This window comes from Zonotrichia albicollis, chromosome 6 (assembly GCF_047830755.1).
Source record: "Zonotrichia albicollis isolate bZonAlb1 chromosome 6, bZonAlb1.hap1, whole genome shotgun sequence".
Taxonomy (NCBI): Eukaryota; Metazoa; Chordata; class Aves; order Passeriformes; family Passerellidae; genus Zonotrichia; species Zonotrichia albicollis.
In genome coordinates this window covers 32,977,507-32,992,444 of record NC_133824.1, presented here as the reverse complement: position 1 = coordinate 32,992,444, position 14,938 = coordinate 32,977,507, and the positions used below count along the sequence as shown (strand labels likewise).

The window sequence follows — 14,938 nt, the reverse complement described above, 5'->3', positions numbered from 1 at the left end:
TTTAGCAAATTAGACATGTCCCTCCTACTTAGAGATAAAAAGTAAAAAAGTTACATGTTGATTTTTAATCAAGTTGAATTTCATCTTTTTTTCTCTTTCAGTTTATAATGTATGAAGGAGAGCAGACAGACACTGCAACGAATTTACTGTGGGTTAAAGGCTCAACAAAAAGTGCTTCATTCATACCCAAAGCAAGAATACCTTGGTAGTAAATTGGGTTTCCCTACAATACCCAGTGACTGTGGTACAAGCCACCCAATGTGAGTATAATCTGGTATAATTATATATTTTTGTATATACCTCAGTCTATATGCATATAATGTGGATAAGTTTAATCTACACTATACATATAACCCAGTTTTCAAACAGCAAAGACCTTTATATAAATTGCACCGAGCTTCACTTCTGTTTCCCTTTGTAACAGCTGCTTCATTTGACCATTGATCACCCTTTCCCATCAGTCAAGAGATGCTGGCAGACACCAAGCCAAGAAAACAAGGCAGTACTCAAACACCAAGAGACACAGAATTATGAAAATGGGGTTTCTGCTAAATCCTGATCCCAGTAGCAGGACACTAGGAAAAGAAAAGGAAGTATATGGATGAACTCTGGGAAACGTGAAAGAAAAGACATTGAGACAACATTACAAAAACCCACATGTAATCTTAAGCCTGATACACAAGCAAAATTTGTAGCAGCTTTCACTGTACATTTAGTTTTACAGACACAGTTTGACATCAGTGCTCTCCATCAGTGAACTCATTAGAGAGCCTACTGGATAAAGAAGGACAAACTTGTCACAACATTTCATACATTTCCATCAGGAAATAGTCTAAAGCTGAGAAAGTACAAGATAAAAGACAGATGAGAGAAAATTGTTGAAGCTCAAAATGCACCCTCAAGTACTGAGTCTGCCTTCTAAATAACTTTTCTCTACATACTATATGTGTTGTCACCAATTACACATAAGTAATTAGTGCAATTAAAAGGAGACAGTACTAAAAGATAGTACAAGTGTCATTAGAAATCTGTTCAAATGACAATATTCCATTTCGGTTTACCATTGTTTATTCTTATATACTGTCACTCTATTTTTTTATGTTAGTACATCCCAACTGCACATCTGGGACTACCTACCTTCAAAATAACAGTAAGTCTTCACACAGAATATCCAAACACAGCTGAAGAATTCTCAGATGGGAATCCACAGTTCACAGCATTTTTTTACCTACAACTACATTTGACCTAACATAAGAATTTTAAAAAAGCCACAGTAGAGCCCTGAGCTCTAGATACAATTCAACACCAGATGATGGCAGTTAATAAACATCATATTAATAAAATATTTTCAAGCAAAAATCAAGAAAATAACTGTCCAAAGGAGCGCTCCAAATGCTTCCATTTCACAGTATTAATGATTTCAAAAAGAACAGTTAAAACTATAATCTTTTTTGATAAGGTACGCTTAAACCAGACAAATAATCAATTTCATTGTGGTTGCTTCTGCCAGGGACAGTAAGAAGTTAGATACTACTGTAGAAGACTTCAAGAGAAAAGCCACTAACAAAAGGTCAGCAATCTAAAGATTTCCTATTTGCTTATGACTTCAAGGTCTTGCATAACAGAATGGCACAGAGAACATTAGGTACACAAGCAGGTTTTTACCGTCCTAGAAGTCAGGTCACAGTAAATCCCTTTAAGAAACAAAAAACTTGCTAAATATATTTGACTTACAGTTGCCAGTGAGTGTTACCCACTATTTACAAACATCTCTGCAACAAACAATTTTCAGGAACATCGAGGTTGCACCTTTGCTGTCTAACACAGTATGACCATATTGTAGCATTTCACATCAGCGTCACAAGGAAATATATTTAAATGAAAATTTAAGAACTGTGAAAAAGTGTTTCTGTATTTATACTAGCTATATGAACATGAAGAAAGTCAAAAGGCCTGACTCAGCATGAAAGCTGTTTAGAATCTTCATGCACCTTCAAAATAGCACTGTGAAATAAATAAGATACAATTCTGCTTAGAATTTTTTCCACTTATTTCTAAATATAACCATGCGATTGATACCATGGTTAACATTTCTGGTGGGACACTAAACTATTACCTCCATTTACTAGCTCAGATTTTTGAAAGCATAAAAATTTAGTAATATAAGTCTATAAAATCTAAAGCCCAAGATTAATCATTTAATTTTCTAAACAAACTATAGCAAAACACCTCTCCTATGAGGAAAGACTGACAGAATTGGGATTGTTCAGCCTGAAAAAGAGAAGGCTTCAGGGTAACCTAAATGCTGCCTTCCAGTACCTGAAGGGAGTCTAGTGAAAGGTATCCCTGCCCATGGCAGGAGGGTTGGAGCTGAATGATCTTTAAGGTCTGTTCCTACACAAACCATTCTATGATTCCATGACCCTCAGGATATCATACCAATGCCTTAATCAGCAGGCATGACTTGAAAACACCTGAAAATCTGTACTATATTGTGCCACAGTTAATTTTATGCTCCTCTTCCAAATCTCTAAGAAAAGGGCTCTCCACTGGAGAAAGCAGGATGTTAGGTAAGCAAGAGAAAACCTGGAATCAGACAGGCCAAGGTACAACAAAAGGCATCCCCAAAGTTAACAAATGTAAAAGGATTGATCAAAGATCAGATGGGGTGGGGGGAAATACATGTCACATCAACAAAAACTGCAGCTAAAAAGGACTTAGATTTTATCTTTTTCTAATGACAACTGATGTCCACTTGACATAAAAAGTTGGATAAAAGGGGATTTTAACCACAGGTGAAACCTGTAACTGTGAACAAACCAACACTGGAGACATGCATGCAGTTAACCAATCCATTCAGCAGGCATACAAATGTGTCAGTTCCCCTTGCATTCTTGCGAAGAATGAGCAAGCCCACCCCAAATAACCACAACACCCAAACAGCAAACCTGAGACCAGCACAGTTGGAATAGTAAATGTACTCACAATCTACATAAGAACATGTGTCACAAAAGGCACAGTCTTCAAAGTCTTAACTGAAAATACAGTTGGTCACAAATCTGTGACTGTCTCTTCAAAGCCAGGACAGCAGGATCTTATCTGCTGAAGGACTTGAGGACACTGTGGATTTGGAAGTAAGCAAAAATCAATGCTCTGTATAACAGTATTTCAAACTCATTCTTCGAAAAGTCTAGATCAAAACCTCTCTGGTGAAGAGATGCCAGCACACCCTGTTACATCTCAACACATGGTTTTATGACCCTGTGTCAGATTTCAGTCCTTGGGATATTTCCTATTCTTGTTCCAACAGCTTGAAGCATCTAGACGTGTTCAGTGTGCCTAAGGATAAACTGTGAGTGATTTTGTGCACACACACAGAAGGCTCTTAAGAGCAAGCAACTGAGTACAGACTATGTTCTCTAGGCTCTTCTATAGACACAGAATCTGCAGAATTATTAACATTACCTATGCATGATGCTGCAGTACGTTGTACCGGAAAATCAAACAAGCATTTTAAATTATGCTGATCTCTCTCTATCTCATATGTATGCCTGGCTCCTTGAGGGACAAACATTTCTGTGCTGTACTTATACTGAATTCCTCATCTGTAAGAGCACTATCTGTTGTAATTAAGTGAAGAAGGATAAAAGGGCTTTCTCACATGCATTACAAGGATCTTGCTGCCACTGAAAAAAAGTTACATCAGAAAAAAACCATCAACAATCTGCTAGGGGACATCCCCTGCTCCCTAGGAAGTAGACAAAGCATATATCTGCAGAATCTGAAAATATTGTCATAGGGTGTAAAGTAAGCTGCCATATTACCAAAATTGCCATCCATCTTTACAGCCTGGCAGAGCAAACTTCAGAGTATTGATACCTAGTCCAGCACTACCTCATTGACGTTAAAAGGTAAAAACCATTGCAAAGAGAATGTCTAGCAGTTCAATCCAAAATCCAAACTGCTGAGCAGGCATCTGCAATGAAGAATAACTCAAAGAGAACATCTTTCAATGTCACTGAATGCCTCCAGTGGGCCACGTGAGGAAAAAGGTGTAAGTCACGCTGTCCTAGCTGCTATAACTTAAAAACACCCCAAGCAACAGACAGATCAAAAAGTCAGATGCTGTACTGTTAAAAAACAAATCCCAAGATAACTGTGAAACAGATTTAGTTATTGAACAGAAATGTGAAGACATGCATCAAGAAGACTGTAAATTGTGAACAAGTAATTCTAAACTCCAGACTACAGAAAAGGGAAGGGCAGAGACTATCTAACCATCCATGGCACAATACCACAAAGGTGTCCCAGTGAAACCCTCAAAAGTAAGGACAACATTTCTGTTTAATTTTTTCTCCTGTACATTCAAATCTTGCCCTAAATAAGAAACAAACGCTTGCCTAGGCAGCTGAGAGAAACCAAAGACGTTGCCCTGTCATGAATGGTTTAATACAACTAGGGGTGGGAGAAAATCAAAAAGGGGTTGGAGGGAGAGAGTATTCATCAACACATTACAGCCACGTTAGATGACTGTATCCTTGAGAGCGAACAGTTTTTGCTATTGCTGTGTGAGCACTGATTGTCAAACAAAGGAAGTTGTTTACCAAGCACCCAAAAGGAGAAAAAAATATCAGTTAAGTATAGCATATCATGTATACTACACATTTTATTGTCACAAATAGAGACACAGAGCTAAAGGTTCCAGACAATCTGAAAGCTCACATTCTGAACTTGGTCAACAGGATTTTTCCTTAGAGGCAAAGGGTTTTAAGAAGAAATTTTGTAATTGAAAACATTAATAATTTAAACAAATATTTTTATTATATGTTTTAGAAACTCTTCAATAAACAGCATATTGGATAAATACTTACTTTAATACTTTTTACATAAATTAAAAAAAACACCTTCAAAAAATAAATTCCAAAAAGCTTAACAAATATATCAGTACCCATACAAACCAGATTTACTTTGAAAAGTTACTGTGTCACTGTGCAAACAAACTATGGTGAAGTACAACAAAAGTAATATAACAAACTAAAGATGAACATTGGGAGGTTATTGGAAGAGAATTCCTACTGCTCTTTTACAAAACCTTTTGTAAGAGCAATGCTTTGAAGAAAGAGTTTAATTCACAGCAAGTCAAAATTGATGTCCATAAGATATTCACAGCAATGTTCCACAAGTTCCTAAAGAGTCTGTAGCATGCAGAATTAATAATGTCATGGTGATATTTATTGCTATTAACTGCCTCACAAAAGAAATTCTCTAATATTACAGAAAATTATTCATCATACTATAAGATTATGAAGCAAACATATAATGAAAGCACTCTCCTAAAAAGCATTTACATTCAGAGTATTGCTACCACAAAGCAAGTACCACAAAGCAATTGTAGTAGCACAAACTTCATCAAGCTCTAGAATGACCAACAGATGAAGTATTTATTTTTACCATGTGATATAATTTGAAAATAAATTATGCACATTATGCTTATAAATATCCAATTTTTGAAGGAACTAAATACAATCATTGATTCATGGAAACTACGCTTTGCTACAGAAATCACCATTTGTTTTAGGGAGGATATCTACAGAGGACATGTTAGCAAGTACAAATGAAGAGACAAAAACATCAGAAAAAGATCATTCCTCATATAACATCTCACACTTAGATAACAAAAAAGAAAAATAAATTTTAACTATACATGTACATCCAGCCTGTTATTTCATAGTAGCTCTCTGCAACAGGCAAGTCGTCTGATTTGAAGACTTTTGACTAAAAGTCTTCCAAAACAGTTACTGGGCTCCTTGCATCTTAGGACTACATCTCTTCCTTTATTTATTCCCTACCCTGAAAATGTGGCAGGGGAGGGAGAAAAGAGTAGGAAGAAAAAATATCATCTGAGGGATCTAGTATACAATATTTGGGGGGGTAGGGGGAGGGGGGGTGGAAATCAGAATTGATTGCAACTGATTTAACAGGTTGTCAGAAAATCATCACCTTGAAATGATGCATTATGAGCTACATAATATGAATATACATACATATCATGACAAACGACCAAGAGAGATCACCAATTTTTAAGGCTGACAGATACTTCATTGTAAAAGAATAATTTTTTAGTTTAAGTTGCCAAAGGCTTTTCAAGACGACCCATTCTGTGCCAGGTGTCCATGTCAAAGCTGCTTCAAAGTTTACACGGTATGCAAAACATATTTTTCCTCCTTCCAAGGAAAGCTACATAAAAATACACTTTTGCCTCATTACAAAAGGTTTTCTTCAAAAAGTTTAATCACTCATATGCTTTAAGCTCTACATGCATCTTTCTAAGAGACAGCACCCTGACATACAAGTGATGCTTTTGTCAAGCTCACTGTAATGTAACTGTTACTGATTTTGTTTTGATATGTTGCAGCTGAGCCACCTACATATTCTGTCTGTACTTATTCCATTCCTGTAAGGCTTCTGGGAACTAAAGATCCACAGGATAACGTAGCTTAGAAGGGACCTTCACATGTCCCTCAGTCCCATCTCCTGCTCAAAGTCAGATATAAGAATGGGTTGCTCAGCTTTCCCATTTGGGTCCTGAAAACCTCTAAGACAGAAGCTGCACAGCTTCTCAGGGCAACCTCCTACACAGCTTCAATACTCCCCATGGAAAGAGGCTTTCTTTACATCAAGCCTGAACCTTCTGTGTTTCAACTGATGAACACTGCCTCATGTCCTCTCCCCACACATCTGAGAAAAAGAGCCTGACTCCATCTTCTCAGTGATGTCCTCAAAAAAAACAGTATGTTGTTGTTTGATCCCACTGAGATCATCTCTTTCTCCAGCTGAAAAAAACCATCTCAGCCTCTCCTCACAGGATGAGTGTTCCAGTTCCCTAATCATCTTGGTAGTCCTCCATCAACTTTACTTCTACTTATCAATATCTTTCCTGTATTCAGAGTCCCAAAACTGGGCACAGCACCTAGATGCAGTCTCATGAGCACCAAGCAGAGAGCAACAATCACTTCCCTCCATCTGCTAGCTATGTTCCTTCTCACAGAGTTTCATCTCATAGGATGTTGCTGCCCTTCATTTTTTTTAGACTGAGAGTCAGAGTTGTGGAGAACAAGAAGGAAACAAAGAGGAAAAGGAGAGAAGGCTCCTCTGAAACCTTAGAGCACTTTGCAGACCTAAAGGAGGTCTACATAACAGCTGGAGAGGGACTTCTGACAAGGGCATGCAGTAATAGGGCAAGGCGGAATGGCCGTCAGCTGAAAGAGGGAAAGTTTCGATAAGACACTAGGAAGAAATCTTTTACTGTGAAAATGGTGGAACTCTGGACCAGGTTGCCCAGTGAGGTTGTGGATACCCCATCCCTGGAAGTGTACAAGGCCAGGCTGGATGGGGCTCTGAGCAACCTGGTCTAGTGGAAGGTGTCCCTGCCCATGGCAGGGGGCTGGAACTGGATGATCTTTTACGTCCCTTTGTATAGGGTGTGACTGAGATAGAGTTCTTTTTTTTTTCCTTTTCCACAACAGCCCTCTGTACTGTGCTTTACACTGGTAGCTGGGAACCATTCCATGATTCTGCAGGGGCATGCTGATCCACGGGCAGAGTGCTGTCTGCCAAGACCCCAGGCTTCTCCAGCAGAGCTGCTTTCCAGCCTGTCAGTCCCCAGCCTGTAACACTGCAAGATGCTCCTGTTTCACCAGTGTAGGACTCTGTTCTTGAATAAAGCTCCAGAAGGGCCTTGTGTTCACAGCAACAAAGTCCCCCTGCACGGCAGCCCCTTCATCAAGCACAACTATCTCCCCCCAGTTTGTTGTCATCTGCAAGCACAAGAGCACACTTGGTCACTATTTGGCACAAATTCCTGCAGCACCCCTCTTGTTACCAACCTCCCTATATGACACACTAAGCACTCCTTTCTGAATCCATCTATTCATCCTTCCATCCATCCATCCATCCATCCAGTCTTTTTTATATCTTCTAGTTCTCCAGTAATCTGTTATGTCCAAATCTGGATACAAGAATATCATTGGAGATTGAGTTGAGAATCTTGCTAAAGTCCAGGAAAATTAAATCCACTGTTCTTACCTCTTCCAAATAATCAGTCATCTTACCATAGAAGGCAATCTGCCTTGTCATGCATGATTTACCTTTGACAAATCCATGCTGATTGCTCCCATTCACTTACTTGTTGTGACCAGAAATGTGTTCCAGGAAAACCCATGCCCCTATTTTCCCAGGGACAAAAAGGAAGCTACCCAGTTTGTAGCTCTTTGGGCTGTATTTTGGCCTTTTCTGGAGGGTGCAACATATGCATTTGTTCAGCCATTGAGAGGGTTTCAAAGATGCTAGGGAAGGACCTCGCTGTGACACTGGCCAGCTCTATCAACGTTCACAGGCCTCCTTTTGGCCCCATGCACGGGTAGGATTTGAGTCATCTCAACAATCCCCAGCTGAATCCTCAGCCACTGCTGGCAGCTGCTCTCCTCAAACCCTTGTTACTAAGCACAGAGGCCTGGGAGACCTTGCTGGTGATGCCTCACTAAAGAACAGAAGGATCAGGGTACCCCAGCTTTATCTCTATCCACTGTCACTATGACACATCACATTCCAAAAGAAGCTCTTATCTTACTTGTCCTGCTTTTCACTACTCAAGTACTAGAAGAAACTCTTCTTGCTGCCCTTGATCTCCTTCCTAAGCATCATCTCTAGGTGAGCACTGGCTCTCTTGATGTCATCCCTACATACCAGGACAATTTTTCTAAATTTTTCCTTTGTAGCCTGTCCCAGCTGCCCCTGTTTGTATATCCCATTTTTGCACTGCAGCTCAGACATGAGTTCCCCACAAAGTCATCTCTGGATAGGCCAGCTTGCTTTCCTGATTATCAGGATGGATCTCTGGCATCTAAATTTATTCTCAGTGATACCTCTGCTGGATCCAACAAGTATGAAAACATAAGCTATCCATGGAGCAAAAGGATGGAAAAGAGAGGAACCAATACAATTTGACTAAAGAAAGAACTGCAACATGGGAAAAAGCTGATACAGTTGACACACTGAACACAATCTTGAGTTTGGGATACAGACCAAGTCTGAGATGGCATGAAAGGAAAAAACAAATTCGGATGAGGGAAGTCGGGAAGAATGAAGCACAATATTGAAGGGGGAAAACTACAGAATACAGAACTACAGGAGCCAGTGGAAATGTACAACACAGAGAGATCCTTTTTATGACAGAGAACTGGATGTGAAACTGAGGATAGTGGACAGAAACCTGAAACCAGCAGACAGGACTGTGAAAGGATTCAAACACTGGAAAAAGCTCAGATAAACAACTTATTAGTTAGAACCTCTATGCACACTGGATAGTACTGGATGCCAGATAAGAAGCCCTTTAGCAAGAAACAAACTGTTTACATGGGGAAAATAGATAAAAATTGTGATAAAAATTTCAGGATAGGGCAAAGAAGATTGGGACAGGGATATCACACAAGGAATAAGCAGAAAAATCAGCATCCAACAGAATATATTCACTCCCAGAGCCTGGAATAGAGCCCAAGATTGCAGAGTTTCACCTCTACTTTCAAACACTTCAAAATCTCAGAAAACCATACACAGACAACATCATTTGGAGTACAGCTGAATAACAAATTACTAGTATCACATTCCCAGCTAGCTCAAGTGGCACAAGTTGCATGGCAAAATTGACAAATTTCAGCATTTTTAGAGACTTTCATGCTATAGGCGTGTTAGTCATATGGGCAATCCCACAGGACAGAGGGTTTCCTCCTGTCCATCAGGTTTGCTGACTTTTTTTTTTAATCTAGAATGTTGAATATTTTGGTTATGTGCAAAGAATTTCAGGGGGTTTTAAACAGTTGACTATCAGAAACCTACCCATTTTTAAAAAAAATATATATAGTCACATCACAAAAATTAAAGGTTATTTGATCTTGTTCTCTGTGCCCTTGTGCTTAAGGTACTCTTGCTGTGTTACTGAACAATGTGTTAGAAAAACAATAAATAACAACATTAAATTATATAAGGACCTTGCCATATGCACTGCAAACGTTGGCAAGTGTGTTGTTAATAAGACAGGTATTGTAGAAAAAGTGAGGGAATTAATACTGTCCTGGATTTTTTTTTTCCTTCTTTCTTGCACACAAATCATCTTTAAAGGAAAAAAATATATCAAAAACCCCCTACAAACTTTTAATGGGGAATCCACTCTTCATCAAAATTATGGACTTAGTACCTTGCGGTTAACACTGCAACAGATCTAAGTATTTATCCCTGCAGTCTAAATCAACACACACCATACTACAAATCAAGCAATGAGGTCTTTCCTAGATAGGCATTCATGGATCCCTGTTGAGGGGTTTATTAAAAACAACTGAAAAAAAAAGCCAGATTATTGTTAGTAAATTAGACCTTTATGGGAAAACATCTTGGAATACATAAATCATTAAAACACTGATAGATTATTTTGAAAAATCATATCATAAAGCTCCTAAATTGGATATTCAACACAAAGGAATACATAATATATCTCAGGAGACTTATGTGAAAATATTACTAGTGAAACATGCAGGCACTAGAGACTGAAGGTAATGAAACAGCAAAAGAGGAAATTAAGAAAGTACAGTATGAACAGCACATAAACAAATATTGAGGCCACACATTATTTGATACTAAGAAAAAGGATTCAGTGTGGCACAATGAACACCATCTATGCCATTCTATGCTATAAACTGAAAGCAACATTGTAGGGAAAAATGTAAAATTTAACCCTACATTTATAGGCCACATTACATGACTACAAGAATCTCTGATTGTGCCATTTCATGATGTGTAAGAGCTTGATCTTGCTACTTCAAAGTTCTTCGGATACAGTTTTTGTTGCACAACAGCGAAACACATACTCTATTTCCCAAAAAAAATCACACATCACTTTCAGATTATTTTCATCATACAAGAGATGCATATTAATGCAATCATACATAGCATGCCTCATCTATATTTGCTTTCCTTATTGTATTAGAAGCATATTCCATGACCAGACAACAAGATTTAATTAAGTCAGTTTTGCTTTGACACTAGCTCCCCCTCCAGACCAGTTTAAGATTATAGTCATTACTTTTTACTTAAATTCTGACTGCAACAAGATATAAATACCCAAATCCAAACCTTCTTCTTCTTTATCCATTGAAATGTCAATGAACAGACTGATTTGATAAACTATAAATAAAATTAACATTTATTACTTTTAACTGCATACATTCCAAGCCTGGGAAAATGATTTGGTTTAGAAAAGATCTGACAGATAAAGCACCTATTCCATACAGCCACACAAAGACAGAAATGGATCTAAAAAAAATTTCCACAATATGAATGGTGTGCAATATTTGTAATATATAAGCATTCAATTATACAATCAAGTCTCTATTTGAAGTTGCAATAAAGTGATCATAAACCAGAGATGCCAAACCAAAGGGAAGCCCCTATGTGGTTTAGTACCACCTTTACCAATTCACTTAAGGTGAAGTAGCTCTATTTCTACTCCAGCATGCATAGCTAACATATTTTTTTCTTGTATTTCCTAGAACTACTGTACTTTCAGTTGTTCAGCTAATTAAACCACCAAAATTTTAAACAAATGAAGACAATGGGCTAAAAGGAAAAGAAAGCTACAACTCCCAACTGACCTTCTGTATTTCCCAGCTGTCAAATGTCCTGGCAACTACATCACTGAAAGAGTGAATTTACCTGATTCAACACTCCGAGTTGATTCTTGCCCTTCTCTCATTGTTGAACTTTTTGCTCAGAAAATATGAGTAATTAATTGTACTTCCAAACTCGAAAAAGGCTGTCTTATTACATGTAGTTGGGAAAATATGCAAACTTTGCAATATGCTAGTGTGCCTGCTTAAGGTAAATATTCATATAAAACCCCAACAAGCATCACTAAAAATCTGGCAGTAAGCATACCTGCAATAACCGGAGAAACAGATGCTACTGGAAATACATCAAAGCAGAGTCACCAACTCCCCATAACTAGTTTTCTTTAATAATGAAAGGAATTGTAACAGTCATCTGTAAAAGCACCCCAAGCACCAGCAGCACAGGCAAGTTGGCCACTTATTTGCTTTTGCAGTTCAGACTTCTCTGAAGTTTTTGATGACTTGCAGTGGAAAATTACTTGGAAAAATAAATAAGATTAATACTAAAAAATCAAAAAACCTTTTCATGCTCACTCCTTCTGAAGTATTTACACCAATAACTTTCAGGCCTAGACATTAAGATCCTCTACTTGGGGACAGAAAGAGTATGTATATATATATATATGTACACATGTATACTGAAACATACAATTTTCAGCTGATGTGTATGTTTCAGTATACAAACACACACACACAGAACAAGAGGCGCCAAGTGCTAATAGAAGATCACAGATAAAGCACACGAATGTTGTGAGCACAGGGTTGTTTGCCACATCCATGTACACACAGCATGTGCATCACAGCATACCGTGTGTGCGCTGAGGGCACAAGGACAGCAGGTACCGCCCCGAGGAAGTTACAATCTTCAACAAGCAATTTTACAGCTCATGCCTTTGCCCTTAGGCTCCTTGGTACACTCTGCACCGCAGCACTATAGTTTCTGCCTCTTGTACCCTCAACCAGGAGCTTCTGAAAGCAGAGGGTCAGTCTTTGCAGTGCACCAAGAACACCCTGCGCGCACTACTTGCGCACACGTGTGAAAGACCTGAGCATGCATCAAGCACTAACTAAATCGCCAGAGCCTTACCAGTAACAGGATCCACGACCAAAGCCAATTGTGCCGAAAAACAGGAAAGGTCGCCGTGGGAAAAGCCCCGGGCAACAACCGAAGGCTCTGTACCCGTGTCAGGCAAGCACTTCCTCGAGCTACTAGGCGGCCCCAAAGCGTGAGGTCCGTCCTCACAGCCCCCGCTCCCCGTGTATTCCTCCCTGCCAAAAGCGGGCGTCCCCTCGGGCGGCCGCAGTTCCCGGGACAAGGAAAGTTGGAGGCCGCCCCCCGCGCCTGCCCTGCGGCCGCGGCGCACGGGACGGCGGCAGCCGCGCTCCGCGCTGCGGGAACCGCGCTGTCCGCGCCGCGCCCGGGGCAACGCCGCCGCCCGGGGCTCGCACGCATCTCCCTCCCGGGCCCGGCCCGGCCCCGCCGCCCACGGTGATGCCCCGGCCGCTCGCCGAGCCCCGGCCTCCCCTTCCTCCGCCGCGCTCTCCGGCGGCCTCAGGCCCCAGCAGCGACCCTCAGGTGCGGAAGCCCAGGGGGACCCCGGCACACGGCAGGGACCGGCCCCCTCCCCGCCATCACCACCCCGGCGGCGGCGGCGGCAGCGGTTGCTGAGCAGCACCCGAGTCGCAAAAGCGGCGGCGCCAGGCCCGAGGGAGAGATGGGGAGCGCTCGCCGGAGCCGCCCGGTCTCGCCTCGGTACCCGCTTCCCCGCCGCGGCGGCTGCCGCTCTGCCCCCGCATCCCCTTACCGGAGTGCCGGCGCCGCCGGCGGAGCCCGCGCTGCCGCTGCCACGGGTGCCGGGCGGGGGGGCGGCGGGGCTGGCGGGCGGGGAGCGGCGGGAGCAGACGGAAGCAGGAACCCGCCGGCGGCGGAGCGGAGCTGGCGGGGACGGGGCGCGGGGCGCGGGCAGGGCGCGCGCCGAGGGCGGGGAGCGGCGCGCGGGCAGCCGTGACAGCGGCGCACGGCCCGGGCAGCGCGCGCCCCCGCGAGCGCGGTAGGAAGAGCCGCGCCGCGGGCGCGCGCCTGCCGGGGGAAGCAGCCTATGGGAGCGCGAGCCGGGCCCCGGTGCCGCGGGAGCGCCCCCGTCACGGAGCGCCGGAGCGCGCATGCGCGCCCCGGACCTCCCAGCGCCGCCGCTGCCCCCGCCCCGCCGCCTCCTCCCGCGCGCCCCCGCCCCGGGAGCGGCCGGGACGGGCTCGGCAGCGTCCCCGCATTGTTGCGCGGGGCTGTCCCCGCCGCGCAGGGAACCGGGGGGCGGCGGTAGCGACGGCAGGCGCGGGAGCGGCCGCGTTTACCCCGGCGATGGGCGTGAGCGCGGAGCAGCAGCGCCCGCTGAGCGCCGCCGCGGCGCTCCTGCCTCCCGCGAGGGAGCGCGGCGGGGACCGGGCACGGGGCGGCGTTCCAGGGCACCCCTGAACTGCCGCCTGATCCCTCCGGGACGGCGTCCCTGCCCCGCGCCCTCTGTCCCCGGCTGCGATGCCGAGCCGCGGACAGGGCCGCCCACAGCCCCCGCTGCTGCCCGCAACAGGCTGGTCCCGCCCGCAGCGCCAGCGCATCCTGCCCGGGAACAGACTTAGTGGTTTTAATGCAAAGATCCCTAGAAAAGACAGAAATCTCAAGAAATTCTCTATTATGAGGGAAAAAGGAGAGCTCTGTATTTGCTGGGTGACAGGAGGACTAGAGAGAGAGGCCCGCTCTCGTCCAAGCATCCTTGTCTGTTCCTCCTTTGTGGCTTAACAGAACCTTCCCAAAAGTGCACGTAAACGGGTGAACTCGGATGGATGCGGAATTTCAGGCATTTGACGTAGCTGTAGTATCTTAAAGACTCATCTGGGGAAGCTGTGTACATTTGAAAAGTTTGCACTGCACACCGATAATGTTTCAGTGTGCTTGGGAGACGAAATGGCAGAGATGGGAAGGTAGCGTGTGGAGTACAAATTGCAGTAGGAGTGTGTTCGACGATACTGTGATTTCGGTTAAAGCCAGAGCTGTTAAGGATGGATACTTTGTAACTATCACATCCTTTTTGCACCCCCTCCCAGAGCTCAGAAGAGCTGTCCTGCATATTGGTGCTCTGTCCTGTATTCCTTCACGCTTGTCTTCCCTGGTTTATTTCACTAGCCCTCTTGTTGGTTTTTGGTTTTGTTGGGTTTTGTTTTGTTGT

The 14,938-nt window shown here is 42.9% G+C and overlaps 1 protein-coding gene across 6 annotated transcripts in view; it reads right to left on the bottom strand.

Moving 5' to 3' along the window:
* The window catches only part of FUT8 (fucosyltransferase 8), a 97,534-nt gene extending 83,869 nt beyond the window's left edge, over positions 1-13,665 (bottom strand). For 4 of the 6 annotated variants that reach the window (XM_005480117.4, XM_074543165.1, XM_005480115.4 and 1 more), the window contains exon 1: positions 13,523-13,665. The gene's annotated coding sequence lies outside the window, so the exon portion shown is untranslated. Of the gene's footprint in view, positions 1-12,804; positions 12,973-13,522 lie in introns of those variants that run through there. The other 2 variants (XM_074543166.1, XM_026794776.2) reach the window with 1 other exon arrangement.
* Positions 13,666-14,938: the final 1,273 nt, after the last annotated feature.